This window comes from Bos taurus, chromosome 11, assembly GCF_002263795.3.
Source record: "Bos taurus isolate L1 Dominette 01449 registration number 42190680 breed Hereford chromosome 11, ARS-UCD2.0, whole genome shotgun sequence".
Taxonomy (NCBI): Eukaryota; Metazoa; Chordata; class Mammalia; order Artiodactyla; family Bovidae; genus Bos; species Bos taurus.
The window spans coordinates 57,469,272-57,486,026 of record NC_037338.1 but is presented as its reverse complement, the minus strand read 5'-3'; positions in this window follow the sequence as shown (position 1 = coordinate 57,486,026).

Below are 16,755 nucleotides of genomic sequence, written 5' to 3'. Positions count from 1 at the left end.
ACACACACACACACACACACACACACACACACACACACACACAAACATGTATATATGAATCCCCTTCATGGATCACAGGCTCATCATGGCAAAGTGGTTTATATAATTCAGTGAAGCTAAGAGCCATACCCTGCAGGGCGACTCAAGGCAGACAGGTCACAGTGAAGATTTCTGACAAGCTGTGGTCCACTGGAGTCAGAAATGGCAACCCACCCCAGTATTCTTGCCTGTAGAACCCCATGAACATAATGAACTGCTGTGACAATCGTCCATTTTCATTCACTTCACATGCTAGCAAGGTAATGCTCAAAGTCCTCCAAGTAAGTTTTCAGTAGTATGTGAACCTAGAATTTCCAGAAGTACAAGCTAGTGTTCAAAGAGGCAGAAGAACCAAAGATGAAATTGCCAACTTTTGTTGGATCGTGGAGAAAGCAAGAGTTCCAGGAAAACATCTGCTTCTGCTTCATTAACTACATTAAAGCCTTTGACTGTGTGGATCGCAAGAAACTGTGGAAAATTCTTAAAAAGCTGGGAGTTCCAGGCCACTTTATCTCTCCCATGAGATACCTGTATGTGGGTCAAGAAGCAACAGTTAGAACCAGACATGGAACACCCGATTGTTTCCAAAATGAAAAAGGAATATGATAAGATTTTATTTATTCACTCTACTTATTCAACTTCATTATGGGGAAAGCTGGGCTGGGTGAATCACAAGCTGGAATCAAGTCTGCAGGGAAAAATATCAACAACCTCAGATATGCAGATGATATTACTCTAATGGCAGAAAGTGAAGAGGAACTAAAGGGCCTCTTGATGAGGGTGAAAGAGAGTGAAAAAGCTGGCTTGAAACTCAGCATTTCAAAAAATCTAAATCATGGCACCTGTACTGTCAATTCATGGCAAATAGAAGGGGAAAAAGTGGAAGGAGAGACAGATTTTATTTTCTTGGGCTCCAAAATCACTGGGGAAGGTGACTGCAGCCATGAATTTAAAAGCTGCTATTTTCTTTGAAGGAAAGATATGACAAACCTAGACAGCATATTAAAAAGCAAAGATACCATTTTGCCACAAAGGTCTGTATAATCAAAGCTATGGTTTTTCTAATAGTTATGAACAGATATGAGAGTTGGACCTGAAAGAAGGCTGAGTGCTGAAGAATTGATGGTTTCCAATTATGGTGCTGAAGACTCTTAAGATTCCTCTGGACTGCAAGATCAAACCAGTCAATCCAGTGACTATTCACTGGAAGGACTATTGCTGAAGCTGAAGCTCTAATACTTTGGCCACCTAATATGAAGAGCTGATTCATTAGAAAAGACCTTCATGCTGGGAAAGATTGAATGCAAAAGGTAAAAGGAACAGCAGAGGATGAGATGATTAGATAGCCTCACCAACTTAATGGACATGAATTTGAGCAAATTCTTTGAGATTAGTAGAGGATAGTGGAGCCTGGCATGCTGCAATCCATGGGGTTGCAAGGAGTCAGACACAACTTAGTGACTGAACAATAACAATCATGTTCTTAGACTATATGGCTTAACATTTTTTGCAAATATATTATCCCCAATTAGATCTGCAGATCCCATTCAATCCTACTTAAAATTCCAGCAGGATTTTTTTCAGATAATCTAAATTCTGTCTATAAAGTTTACCTGGAAAGATAAAGAAACTTGAATTGACAAAAATGATTTTAAAGCTTCAGAACAAATTTGGAAGATTTACATATTTCAATTTAAATATTTACTTGAGAGCTACATGAATCAAGACAGTAATATTGGTGAAAGGATTAATCTATAGATTGATGGAATAGAATTAGTTTACAAAATACTCTTCCAAATTTAGGCAACTGAATTTTTTTAACAAATTATAAAGCAATCCCCTGGATACCTCTATTTCCCTTTTCCCCCAGCCTCACCAAGACTTCTCCCTGGCACCATCTCACAAATTATATTTATACCTGAATCAGTTTTCTTTTTCAGGCAGGGCAACAGGGCTGTCTTACTCCACCTGCAGTTTATTCCAGGCCCACCAGCTCCCAGATAATGTTGATGTTATCTTTGATCATGGTCAGGTACTCTAGGGAGAGGCCCTAGGCAGCAACCCATCTGTTTCCAGGGAGCCCCAGAGGCAGCAGTGTTTGGGACAGAAGAGGCTAGAGCTCGCAGACTCCACCCATTTCTTCAGGACTTGATTGTAGCAAAAGCCTCCTTGAGAGGTTCTGTGCAGGGAGGTAGGCTGCCTGGAAGCAAGCTGGGTGATATTGGCTTGATGCCCAGGAGATGGCCCTGAGTGAGGTGCTGGTCAGCCATAAGGCCCTTGATCCGGTGGAACTCTACCAGAATGAAGCTTCCAGGATCTCACTCCAGAATGCACAGTAGACAGTGTGGTACTTTGAGGGCACGACGGGCTTGCTTGGACAGGACAGCAGAGAGAGGCATCTGATGAGAGATAGGGTGTGCATGTGCGCACAGTGGGCTTTCCCCACCAGCTCCTGCTCCTTGCAGCGGAAGCCTCCTGAGAGCTGCAGGGCCTCGGCTGGCTATCCTAGGAAGATGTGATGCTGGTTGTGTCCTGAATACTCCTGGGACTAGAAAAGGGAGTCAAAAGTACCAGAAGTGCTCACAGAGGTGGTCGGTTGACATCCCTATGAACTACAACTCCAAAAAGATCTTCCAGAGCTGGCTCTGTACTTGAGCAGAGTGTGCAGGTGTCTGCTGTAGGGAAGGACACACCAGGGCCTAGAATTTGTAAGGCTTGAATGGAGATCTTGCTATGAGCTACTGGAAATCATCTCTGGACTCAGCTCTACTTCCAGTTAAGTGACTACAGTTTTAGTTATGCAAGATGAATAAATTCTAGAGATTTGCTGTATAGTGTTGTGCCTATAGTTAGCAATACTATACAGCTCTTAAGTATTGTGTTCATTTAAAAATTTGTTGCAGATAGATCTCGTGTTTTGTTCTTACTGAAATTTAAAAATTAAATGGTTTTAGAAAGAATGGAGAGAGATGACAGATGAATATATAACCAAAATCAAACAAAAATCTTCATTTTAACTGGTATACATGCAGATTTTTAAAGATTAGAAAGAAGTCATTGACTTACATTGCATTATGATACCTGAGAGTCAGCTGTAGCTGCTATGATCCACATATCCTTTCCTTCTATGACTCAGACTGAGGCGAAGCCAGCCTGTTTCCAACATGTTGTTTCCTGTAAAGGAGAAGAGAGCAAAAGAACCACAAAGATTCACAATGTCTCTGAAGGCTCTTGCTGGCACACAGTTGGGTGAACTCTTCTCACTTTCCACTGGTCAAACAGGCTAATAGGGTCTAGCCCAAAGTCAAAGTGGTTGGATGTGTGTTTCCCTGTAATAAAATCACATGACAGCTGGTAGGAATGCATAATCAATCTTTTTACAGGAAAGGAGGGCATTTATAATTATAAAAGCTCTCAGTTTTAGATTCTTTGATATAACTCTAATTCTTTTGTTAATAAAATAGAAAAATTAAATATAATGAAAAGCTTGATCTTTTTTAGTTTATATTTACCTATATTAATATCCCTAACTCTATTTTATCTTAGAAATTTAAATGCCTATTCTCTACTATGTCCTACAGTATTCTGAATTCTATGCAGGTTTATTGTTATTAATTAAGCTGATCCTTTGTTCAAATAATTTAAATGTTATTTATAAACCCATAAGTGAATCAGCAAGAGAACAGCTAATTCACCATACTTATAGAATGAGTATGTGACAGACACAAAGCAAAAGACCAGAATTGGCAAAGTGACACCGAAACTATTTCTTCAATAAACTGAAAAGATGCTCATTAATTAGCATTAAAAGATGATTATTAATTTATGCAATTTTTGAAAATATTAAAGTACATATACACATGCACACAATATCTTCCTTTCTTATCTCTCAGAATTTTTCACACACTTATACATGATACAAGTTGCTATGGTGATATCCTTATCTCCATAGCAATTGATCATTACATCTTTGTATGTGTCCATTTTCTCTTAATAGACAAATTATAGGTGATGAAACCAAAGGTTCACATCTTCAAAAAAGATACAAAACTAATTAAAAAAAAAAAACTGAGTTTTTACCCAAAAAATATTTTGTTAAGTGTTCCTACTTAAGATTGGAAAAGAAAACGTTTAGAAAATTAATAGCTAAAATGGAACTATAAAAGGTACATGCTCTTGGAAAAATGAAAGCTTCTAAACAGCAGCAAATGTTCAAGTGTGAATGCTTTCTTACAATAGAATATGATACAATTCAGTTTGTGGCAGTCTCTGTGTGGCTGAGATGCTGCTCCCCAGCAGAAATGAGCTTCAGGATTCTTATCCCCAGAAAGCCATCACTGTAAAATTTTCTAGCGTCTGGAAAAAAGATCATTTTTACTCTCATAGAGAAAGTCATAACATTGACTAGAAGTATGAATAAATTGAAACTCCTTGACCTATAGAAAAATACATAAGGCAGGGTCTTCAATCTCTGGTACTACTATAAAAATTGGCATTTGAATTCATATATAAAATACATTTTTACCTGTTAACTGCAACAATAAAAACTAAAAATAACTTTTAAACACTGTCATTGAATTTTGTCAGTTTTATGGTATAAATAAAAGCAATGCTTTGATTAGGTCAAAGGACTGATTTTTTTGAATAATTTAACATTTTAGGTTGCTTTAATATGCGTCTTATGAAAATGTCTTTATATGTTTCTTATAAAGGACTTATTGATTTTAATAAATTGGTTTTTAAACATATTTTGATATTTTATGGTCCATATGAAGTTAACTTTCATTTGTAACCTTAAGTTATATAAATAAGAGTAAAGTAAGTAGTATTGATGAAAAAATAATCAGTCAATCTAAGAAAGACATGGAAAATTTTATTCAAGCCCAAGTCAGGGATTATAACCTAAAAAGAACATATTAAAAAACTCAGAACTGTTCAACCTATTAGAAATCAAGACACAGTTATATAAGTTTTTTGAGTCATAAGGCTACTCATTTATTACATATTATTGACAGTTTACACAATGCTGAACAAAGCATCATTGTAACTTCTTACAAGATCAAGAAGGAATGCTATCTTTAGGTTGTCTTGTGATGCTAGAAGAATATTGCTCTTCATGGATGATCAGATATTTCTGCCAATTGGGGAAGTTTGGTTGATGCATATTGCAGATACACATTGCACACTAGCAGAGAGAAAGGAGGCCAAAGGGCAAAGAAAACTTCTTTATGCTTAATTTTTTCTTGTCTTGGCATAAAATATGAGTTTTATTGTTAAATTTTATTTAACAACAGAGAAGGCCAAAGGGCAGAGGACATTTTTATTTTTTTGTTCTTATCTTGCCATAAAATATGAATTTCATTTAAAATTTTATTTTGTGTTTACAAACATAAAATAAAACAATTGCAATAAATATTATATTTTTATGTACCTGACATAAGGTTTGAATAAGCATAAATGTAGAAACTGGGAAATTTTTGCAAAGAGCTGAACATACTCAATTTCAAAAATGGTTTCTTTATCAAAAAAAAAAAAAAAACATGTAACAGATGTATCATTAAACAAATAAAAATTAATGAAAATGAATATTCTTAAATCCAACCTTTAGAACATAACTTATTTTTATGAGCATGAAGGAGCAAAAGAGTGAGAATATAATTAAACTGTAGGGCTCTTCTGGGTACAAGGTCACTCTGTGTCCCTTGTTTCTCATTTGTAGGCCTTCTTTGAGTTCTAAAGTAAAGTGAAGTCCCTCAGTCGTATCAGACTCCTTTCGATCCCGTGGACTATAGCCTACCAGGCTCCTCCATCCATTGGATTCTCCAGGCAAGAATACTGGAGTGGGTTGCCATTTCCTTCTCAAGTTCTAAAGGGCAGATTGAAATAGCTGCTAATTAAGGAAGTGAGGGAATACGGAAAGGAAGGAAAGGAAAGGCAGTAGAAAAACAATAGTGTACTGATAAAGCTGATACAAGTCTCTGAGTTCTTTAACAGGAACTAAGATCTCTACCCAAGAGGAGGATGGTAACGTCAGGTTGAGCACAAGCTCATAGATCACAGACTGGTTGGAACTAGAAGGCTGATAATTAAAATTCCTTAATCACTACTGTTACCTCACCACAATTCAATTCTGCATCCTGCAGACCTCACACAAAAATTTGCCCTTAGAAACTCTTTCCTGAAAACCACCCAGAGTTCAAGTCTTTTGAGCACAAGCCTCCAATACTACTTGCTTGACCCTTGCAGTAAACTTTACTCCAGGCTCTGAAGTTGTTGTTTGCTTGCCTCTTTGTGCATCATGAACTTGAGTTAGACAGCAAGAAAGCAAAAGATCCATGTTGTCTATTTATTAGTTCCATAACATTTCTTTTTTAGATATTCATTTAACCATGGTCTGTTGATGGATAATCTTCTAATTATTCAGTACTGTATGAGAAACTGAGATACATACATTGAGATAATATCAGGAAAAACATTTTTGACCATGTTTCAACTAATTTGCTATTTCAGTTCAGTTCAGTTGCTCAGTCGTGTCTGACTCATTGTGACCCCATGGACGGCAGCATCCTAGGCCTCCCTGCTGCTGCTGCTGAGTCGCTTCAGTCCTGTCCGACTCTGTGCGACCCCATAGGCTGCAGCCCACCAGGCTCCGTCGTCCCTGGGATTCTCCAGGCAAGAACACTGGAGTGGGTTGCCATTTCCTTCTCCAATGCATGAAAGTGAAAAGTGAAAGTGAAGTCACTCAGTCGTGTCTGACTCTCAGTGATCCCATGGACTGCAGCCTACCAGGCTCCTCTGTCCATGGAATTTTCCAGGCAAGAGTACTGGAGTGGGGTGCCATTGCCTCTATTGCCAACTCCTGGATTTTACTCAAACTCATGTCCATTGAGTCCATGATGCCATCCAACCATCTCATCTGTCGTCCCCTTCTATTCTTGCCTTCAATCTTTCCCAGCATCAAGGTTTTGCAAATGAGTCAGTTATTCTCATAGGGTGGCCAAAGTATTGGAATTTCAGCTTCAGCATCAGTTCTTCCAATGAATATTCAGGACTGATTTCCTTTAGGATGGACTGGTTGATCTCCTTTCAGTCCAAGGAACTCTCAAGAGTCTTCTCCAACACCACAGTTCAAAAGCATCAATTCTTCAGTGGTCAGCTTTCTTTATAGTCCAACTCTCACATCCATACATGACTACTGGAAAAATCATAGCCTTGACTAGGTGGACCATTGTTAGCAAAGTAATGTCTTTGCTTTTTAATTTGTTGTCTAGGTTGATCATAGCTTTTCTTCCAACACAGTTAGATATGGCTAATCTCAATAAAATTTTCAGGTAGAATTAATAGGTAAACATTCATATATTTACTTACAGAAAATATTTCTCAAGCAATATGTAAAATAACTAATTATCTGCATATTATACCAATCTGTTAAATATTTGCCTTTTGTGGTCTTATGGTCTGCAATAGTATATACTGTTAAGGAATAGTCAGAGACTTCACTGGTGATCTAGTGGTTAAGACTCCAACTTTCAATACTGTGGTTGTTGTTCAGTCTCTCAGTCGTGTCCTTTGTGATCCCATGGACTGCAGCACAGCAGGCTTCCCTATCCTTCACTATTTTTAGGAGTGTGTTCAACTTATGTCCATTGACTCAGTGATGCCATCCAACCATCTCATCCTCTGTCATCCCCTTCTCCTCCCTCCTTCAATCTTTCCTAGCATCAGTGTCTTTTTCAATGAATCTGCTCTTCGCATCAGGTGGCCAAAGTATTGGATCTTAAACTTCAGTGTCGGTCCTTTCAATGAAAATTTAGGACTGATTTTCTTTAGGATTGACTTGTTTGATGTCCTTACTGTCCAAAGGACTCTCAAGAGTCTTTTCAAGCACCACAGTTGAAAGGAATCAATTATTTGGCACTCAGTTTTGTTTTTTAATTGCCTAGCTCTCACATTTGTACATGAGTTCTGGAAAAATCACAACTTTGACTACACAGACCTTTGTTGGCAAAGTAATGTCTCTGCTTTTTAATTACCTGTCTAACTTTGTCATAACTCTTCTTCCAAGGAGCAAGCGTCTTTTACTTCCATGGCTTCAGTCACCATCCACAGTGTTTTTGGAGCCCAGGAAAATAAAGTCTGTCACTATTTCCATTGTTTCCCCATCTATGCCATGAAGTGATGGGACTGGATGCTATAATCTTCGTTTTTTGAATGTTGAACTTTAAGCCAGAGTTTTCACTGAACTCTTTTCCTTCAACAAAAGGCTCTTTAATTCCTCTTTGCTTTCTGCCATAAGGGTAGTGTTATAAACATATCTGAGGTTATTGATATTTCTCCATGCAATCTTAATTCCAGTTTGTGCTTCATCCAGCCTGGCATTTAACATGATTTACTCTGCACTTAAGCTAAATAAGCAGGGTGACAATACACAGCCTTGAAGTATTCCTTTCCCAGTTTGGAATCAGTCTGTTGTTCCATGTCCAGTTCTAAATGTTGCTTCTTGACACACATACAGGCTTCTCAGGAGGCAGGTAAGGTGGTCTGGTGTTTCCATCTCTTTAAGAATTTTCCACAGTTAGTTGTGATCTACACAGTCAAAGGCTTTAGTGTAGTCAATGAAGCAGAAGTAGATCTTTTTCTGAAATTCTCTAGCTTTTTCTATGATCCGGTGGATGTTGGCAATTTGATCTCTGGTTCCTCTGCCTTTTCTAAATCCAGCTTGTACATCTGGAAGTCCGTTAAAGTCTAGATTGAAGGATTTTGAGCATTACTCTGCTAGCATGTGAAGTGAATGCAATCATGCAATAGTTTGCACATTCTTTGGCATTGGCCTTCTTTGGGATTGGAATGAAAACTCACCTTCTCCAGTTCTGTGGCAACTGATAAGTTTTCCAAATTTGCTGGCATATTGAGTACAGCACTTTAACAGTATCATCATTTAGAATTTGAAATAGCTCAGCTGGAATTCTATCTCCTCCACTAGCTTTGCTCATAGTGATGCTTCCTAAGGCCCACTTAAATTCATAGTCCAGGATGTCTGGCTAGGTGAATGATCACACCATCCTGGTTATCTGGGTCATTAAGATCTTTATTGTATAGTTCTTCTGTGTGTTCCTTCACCACTTCTTAATATCTTCTGCTTCTGTTAGGCCCATACTGTTTTTGTCATTTATTGTGCCCATATTTGCATGAAATGTTCTGTTGGTATCTCTAATTTTCTTGAAGAGATCTCCAGTCTTTCTCATTCTATTGTTTTCCTCTATTTCTTAGCATTGTTCCCTTAGGAAGCCTTTCTTATTTCTCCTTGCTATTCTTTGGAAATCTCCATTCAAATGGGTGTATCTTTCCTTTATCCCTTTTCCTTTTGCTTCTCTTCCTTTCTCAGCTATTTGTAAAGCCTCCTGAAGCAACCATTTAGCTTTTTGTATTTCTTTTTCTTGGGGATGGTTTTGATCACTGCCTCCCGTACATTGTTACAAACCTCTGTCCATACTTCTCAGTCACTCTATCCAACCTAATCCCTTGAATCTATTTGCCACCTCCACTGTATAATCATAAGGGATTTCATTTACATCATACATGAGTGGCCAAGTGGTTTTCCTTATGTTCTTCAAGTTAAGTCTGAATTTTGCAATAAGTAGTTCATGATCTGAGCTACAGTCAGCTCTCAGTCTTGTTTTTGCTTACTGTATAAAACTTTTCCATCTTTGGGAATAAAAAATATAATCAACATGATTTTGCTATGACCATCTAGTTATGTCCACATGTAGAGTCATCTCTTGTTTGTTGGTAGAAAATGTTTACTATGACCAATAAGTTCTTTTGGCAAAACTTTGTTAGACTTTGTCCTGCTTCATTTTATACTGCAAGGTTAAACTTGCCTATTACTTCAGGTATCTCTTGACCCTAATTTTGCATTTCAGTCCCTTATGGTGAAATGTAATCTTTCTGGGTGTTAGTTCTAGCATGTATTGTAGGTCTTTATAGAACCATGGGTTCAATACAGGGGACGTGGGTTCAATCCTTGGTTCTGGAACTAAGTTTCTATATGCTGTGGAGCAATGAAGCCCACATCATAACTACTGTGCCTGTGCACTCTGGAACCTGTGCATCAAAAAACTAGAGAGTCCATGTACTACAAGGAAAGTTGGCACATGACACAAGAAAGATCCCTCATGCCACAGCCAAGACCGGAGGCTACAAAATAAATAAACAATAATAAAAGGATTATTCAGAAACATAGCTGTGCCACAATATCTGTGGAGGTTTTAGTGGGAAGAATATGTATTAGCCTGTTTGAAGGCAAGCACTTATTTTAATTTTTTTTTTTTTTTTTACTGTAGCTCTTGTTCACCTCATTTTTGTCAGTGCTACAAAAGCATAATCAGAATTATGTATCAAGATATCATTTTCATATATTCATCTCTACTTACAAAGTAACATAAAATACAACTAAAATAAATATCCATCAAAGAACCTTTGTTAATGGGATCAAAAAGGCCACTTATTCTGTTCAAAGTGTGTACAGTGGATAAGGATCTAAGGTATCAATTAAACAACAGAAACCTCAGTTGGCCACAGGCATTTGGGAGATTATACTGATCCCTTTGCATTGTTCATACATTCTGAGTCAGTCAATGACCCAGTTAGCAGCTTGATACTGAAAGTCATTTGCTCAAAGTTGTTACAGTGTTTCAAGTCATCTTCATAAGAAATGGGCACAGCGAGAGGCTTATTATTCTATCTTTTCTGTGACCTTGTCATGTTTCTTTGTAACTCCAGTAGACCATGGACATATATATCTAAATGCTCACTGCTGCTGCTGCTGCTGCTGCTGCTGCTGCTGCTACTGCTGCTAAGTCGCTTCTGTCATGTCCAACTCTGTGCAACCCCATAGACGGCAGCCCATCAGGCTCCCTGGTCCCTGGGATTCTCCAAGCAAGAACACTGGAGTGGGTTGCCATTTCCTTCTCCAATGCATGAAAGTGAAAAGTGCAAGTGAAGTCATTCAGTCATGTCCGACTCTTCGTGACCCCATGGACTGCACCTTACCAGGCGCCTCCATCCTAGCGTACATCAAAAATCCTTAATTATCTGCATTTTACATGCTAGATAGGAAAAGCATACTTTCTTCACCTCCCCCCCCCACACACAGGCTTTCTTATACTAACATATTTCAAGATTTTACAGGGATATTCTCACAGTAACTTTGAAAAAACAAACAAACAAAAAGGACAAGATGCCCACTATTTAATCAATAAAGTTACTATAACTGAGTCCAGAAGAGAAGGGATTGGGAATTTCCTTAACAGTAGAGTTTATTATGTTCTTTTACATATTAGATTTCCTTATGACTTATACTAAGATGCTGTAATTTAGATCTTTATATCCTAACTAATGATTCACCAAATTGGCTCTCATTTTCTTTCATTATAAAAACTCACATTTTTCATCTTTTATTATTGTGTAAAATTTATAAGAAAACCAATCTTTCAGCCAACTTTTGCCCTACCCTGGGATTTAAGAATTCTTTGCTTCATGGTATGTATTACAATATCCTAGAAGCTACCCATAAAATGGCCTTCTCACATCTGAAAGAAAAGAAGGAAAAGAGAAGAAAGGACAACTTCCCACTGAGAGCAACAGTGGAAAATAAAAACTATAAAACTTGAAATTGAAAGTCGCTCAGTCATGTCTGACTCTTTGCAACCCCATGGACTTTACAGTCAATGGAATTTTCCAGGCTAGAATACTGTAGTGGGTAGCCCTTCCCTTCTCCAGGGGATGTTCCCTTCTCCAGGGAATCTTCCCAACCCAGGGATCAAACCTAGGTATCACACACTGCAAGTGATTCTTTACCAGCTGAACCATGAGGGAAGACTAACAATACTGCAGTGAGTAGCCTCTCCCTTCTCCAGTGGATCTTCCCAACCCAGAAACTGAAACAGGATCTCCTCAATTGCAGGTGGATTCTTTACCAACTGAGCTAGTAGAGAAGTTCCCCTTGGACCATCTCAAACTGAAGCCCTACAGATGTAACATAATAATTAAAGGACATAAAGTCAATGAGCAACTTCCAAAGTATCAAAAATTCTGCTCTAAATATTTTTTCTAGTCACTGCAATTGAATATAAAATGTGAGACAGTAAAGACATTTTGGAGGTTGGTCATTATTTGTTAATATATGTGAACATTTGTCTATCAATTTTTCTCAACATCATTTTAGGCATAGATCTTTAACTTGGTATGTTGTGTTTTCTCTGCCACTATTTTCTGGATATTTTTCATCTTCTATTTTTTCCCCACAGTTATTTATGAGATAAATATTTAATTTTCTGAAGTTTTTCTTTCCTCTCTTAATCTCTCTCACTCAATATCTAGTGTTATTCAGAGAAAATGGTCTATATTATTACTAATTTAAATAATGAATTGAGCAATTAATTGTTTGTGAAGGAGAGGATTATTGAGAACATAGGTGTGCATGTATGCTAAAAATGTTATTTTTTATTAATAAAGCAAACTTTCATGTGTTCCTTTGTTTACACTCATAGACTACCTGAACATATTACCTATTTCATTATTTTTAGGATATTTCATTAGGAAGATCTTAAAGACGTGAATTTAATTTCTGTATTTCTGTTGCATCTTACATCAGCTCTCTTTGCTCACCCTGTTTTTCTGGGCTCTCTGTGTTTTATTTTACACTTTTACGTATCCTGCTCTCCCCTCCTTCTTCATCTCTTCCTTTCTTTGTTCTTTTTCTCCCCTCACCCTCTCTCTCTCTTACTTTTTTCTTGTATGTTATTTGATATGTAAAAACATATGATGGTTATAACCTCATTGCATATTTATTTTCTATAATTCAAAGTTCATCTTTTTCTTAGTTAATGCTTTTAATTTATTACAAAATGCTTGAAAGTAATATTATAGACCAATTAACTCTTTTAAGCAGCTGTTTGGTAAGCTTTTTTTTTTTTTTTTTGGCCTTATTGCAGGCAGGATCTTGGGTCCTAGACCAGGAACCAAACCTGCACTTCCTGCAGTGGAAGAGTAAAGTCTCAACCACTGGACCACCAGGGAAGTCCCAAGCATTTCTGCAGACTTTAAAAATCTGAGTGATACTTCTCTGTCATTTTCATTTTAGTTACACCTTTTTCTGGTAAACTCAGTGTAAGTTTCTTTGTTAGAACTTATAACTCTATTTCTTTTAATAATCACATTCATTCTATATTTATTAATTGATAAGAAGTAGCTTTTGTCTATTTCTATTAGCTCACATCTTTTTAAATACTGTCCCTATTCTTTATCTTTTACTATAGGATTGCATTTTCTTACATGAACAATTATCAAACAATTTCATTTAAAACTCTATATTTGAACCTTTCTTTTTTAGTTTAGCCACTTTAGCAACTTGTTCCTCCCCGGTCTAATAATTTCCTGCCCCAGATTTTTTCATTAACCTCTGTACTGGTCACCTACGTTCACTCTTGCCATCCCTCTTCTTAACCTTTCTCAACTCAGCAGGAGGAATAATCCTTTACAAATGTTATTTCCTTTCAAAGTCACTCAGTGGTGTCCAATTGATATCAGAGCAAAGGTCCTATTCAATGCTTCAGGCTTTATTTACACTCACAAGTGAAGACTTTCAAATTCCATCCCAACAATACAACGTCCTTCACTGCAGACTTTGTAAGCTTTCAGAAAAACATGTTACCAAGTTGTCCTCACCTTAGAATGACCATTATGAAAAAATCTACAATCTACAACTGGAGAGGGTATGGAGAATATGGAACCCTCTTGCACTGTTAGTGGGAATGTAAATTAATACATCCACTTGGAGAAGAGTATGGAGATTCCTTAAAAACTAAAAATAGAACTACTATATAATCCAGAAATCTTACTACTGGGCATATACCCTGAGAAAACCATAATTCAAAAAGTTGCATGTATTCCAATGTTTACTGAAACACCATTTAAAATAGCCAGGACAGAGGGGAGGAGCCAAGATGGCGGAGGAGTAGGATGGGGAGAACACTTTCTCCCCCACAAATTCATCAAAAGATCATTTAAACGTCGAGTAAATTCCACAAAACAACTTCTGAATGCCGGCAGAGGACATCAGGCACCCAGAAAAGCAACTCAACTCTTCGAAAGGAGGTAGGAAAAAATATAAAAGACAAAAAAAGAGACAAAAGAGGGAGGGACGGAGTTCCGTCCCGGGAAGGGAGTCTTAAAAAGAGAGAAGTTTCCAAACACCAGGAAACCTTCTCCCTGCCAAATCTGTGCCGAGCTTTGGAAGCACAGAGGGCAACATAACAGGGAGAAAAAATAAATAAACAACTAAAACTCGCAGATTGCGAGCCCTACGGTAACTCCCCCAGCGGAGAAGCAGCGCAGACGCCTGCACACGCCATTAGCAAGCAGGAGCTGGGCAGGGAGGCACGGCGCAGGCTGCATCGCTGAGAGTAAGAATCTGGCCGGAATACCCTGAGCGCTATCTGAGCGAAATAATTTGGGCTAGCAAACCAGACTGTGGGATATCTACCACGCAAAAAGCCAGCCCTAACCTAAGACACTGCCAGGCCTGTGCACGGAACAAAGGACTGAACAGAGACAGCCGGCTGCAGACCTTCCCCCTCCGGTGACAGGCAGCCAGAGCCGGAAGGGGGCAATCACAGCCCCAGAGAGACATTATCTATAAAACTGTAAGCAGGCTTCTTTGCTAACTAAAACTTATCGGGGGTCTGGACGGTCAACATCTGCCTGAGAAGGTGCGCTGGTTTTACACCCAGATAACCGAGTGGCGGGGAGGCGATAAGTCGCAGCATTGGCGCTCACCAAACACCTCATCACCTGAGCTGCTCGGACCTGGGAAGAGCACAAAACGCAGGCCCAACTGAGTCTGTGCCTCTGAGGGCTACCCGAGTGCCTGAACGTGAGCGGCTTGAACCTGCGACGTACATGCAGCCCAGGGCTGGCCTCGGATGGTTCCCAGTGGGACAACCTAGAGCCCGAGCAGTGTGGGCAGGGAGGCTACACGTGCCATGAGTGGGGGCAGACCCAGTGTGGCTGAGGCACTGCAAGCACACGCCAGTGTTATTTGTTTGCAGCATCCCTCCCTCCCTCCCCACAGCACAACTGAACAAGTGAGCCTAAAAAAAAAAGTGTCCTCCACCGTCCCCTTTGTGTCAGGGCGGAAACCAGACACTGAAGAGACCAGCAGACAGAAGAAGTTTTAACAGAGGGAAATGCCTTGGAAGCTACAGGCAATAGATTAAAACCCCGTAGTTACTATGTACTACATAGGAAGGGGCCTATAGATCTTGAGAAATATAAGTCGGACCAAGGAACTAGCCAAAAATGAACTGAACTCACAATACTCACAACAAAACCAAAGAAAGTCCTAGATATATTTTTACTATTTTTACGGTCATTCTTTCTTTTTTTTTTAAATTTTTGTTAAAAAATTTTTAAGTCCTCTTCTTTAATTTTAACTTTTATAACCTATTACTTGGCAAAAAAAAAAAAAAGACCCTATTTTTTTCTTCTTCAGCAAACTTCACATATATATATTTTATAACTTTTTGACCTTTTTTTTTTTTCTTTTTTTCTTCTTTTCTTTAACATTGTATTTTTGAAATTCCAAACTCTACTCTAGATTTTTAATTTTAGCTTTTTGGTATATATTATCAATTTTGTACCTATAGTTTTTTTTATAATTTCTGTGACTTTTTTTTTTCTCTGTTTCTTTCTCTTCTTCTTTTATATAACATTGTATATCTGAAATTACAAACTCTACTCTAGATTTTTAATTTATGCTTTTTGGTATTTGATATCAATTTTGTACCTGTATTTTCTTTATAATTTTTGCGACATTGTTTGTTTTTGTTTGTTTGTTTTCTCTCTTTATTTCTCTTCTTTTTTTTTAACATTGTATTTTTGAAATTTCAAACTCTACTCTAGATTTTTAATTTTTGCTTTTTGGTATTAGTTATCAATCTTGTACCTGTATTTTCTTTATAATTTTTGCTACATTGTTTGTTTTTGTTTGTTCGTTTTTTCTCTCTTTCTTTTCCTTCTTCTTTTCTTTAACATCGTATTTTTGAAATTCCAAACTCTACTCTAGATTTTTAATTTTTGCTTTTATGTATTTATTACCAATTTTGTACCTTTAAGAACCCAATCTTCAGGACCCATTTTTCACTAGGGAGTGAGATTACTGGCTAGACTGCTCTCTCTCCCTTTGGACTCTCCTTTTTCTCCACCAGGTCGCCTGTGTCTCCTCCCTAACCCCTCTCTACTCTACCCAACTCTGTGAATTTCTGTGTGTTCCAGATGGTGGAGAACACTTAGGGAACTGATTACTGGCTGGATCTGTCTCCCTCCTTTTCATTCCCCCCTTTTATCCTTCTGGCCACCTCTGTCACCTTCCTCCTTCTTCTCTTCTCTGTATAACTCCGTGAACATCTCTGAGTGGTCCAGTTGTGGAGTGCACATAAGGAAGTGACTACTGGCTAGCCCACTCTCTCCACTATTGATTCCACCTCATCTCATTTGGGTCACCTCTAACTCCCTCCTCCCTCTTCTCTTCTCCATGTAACACTGTGAACCTCTCTGAGTGACCCTCACAGTAGAGAAACTTTTCATCTTTAACGTAGATGTTTTATCAATGGTGCTGTATAGAAGGAGAAGTTTTGAAACTACTGTAAAAATAAG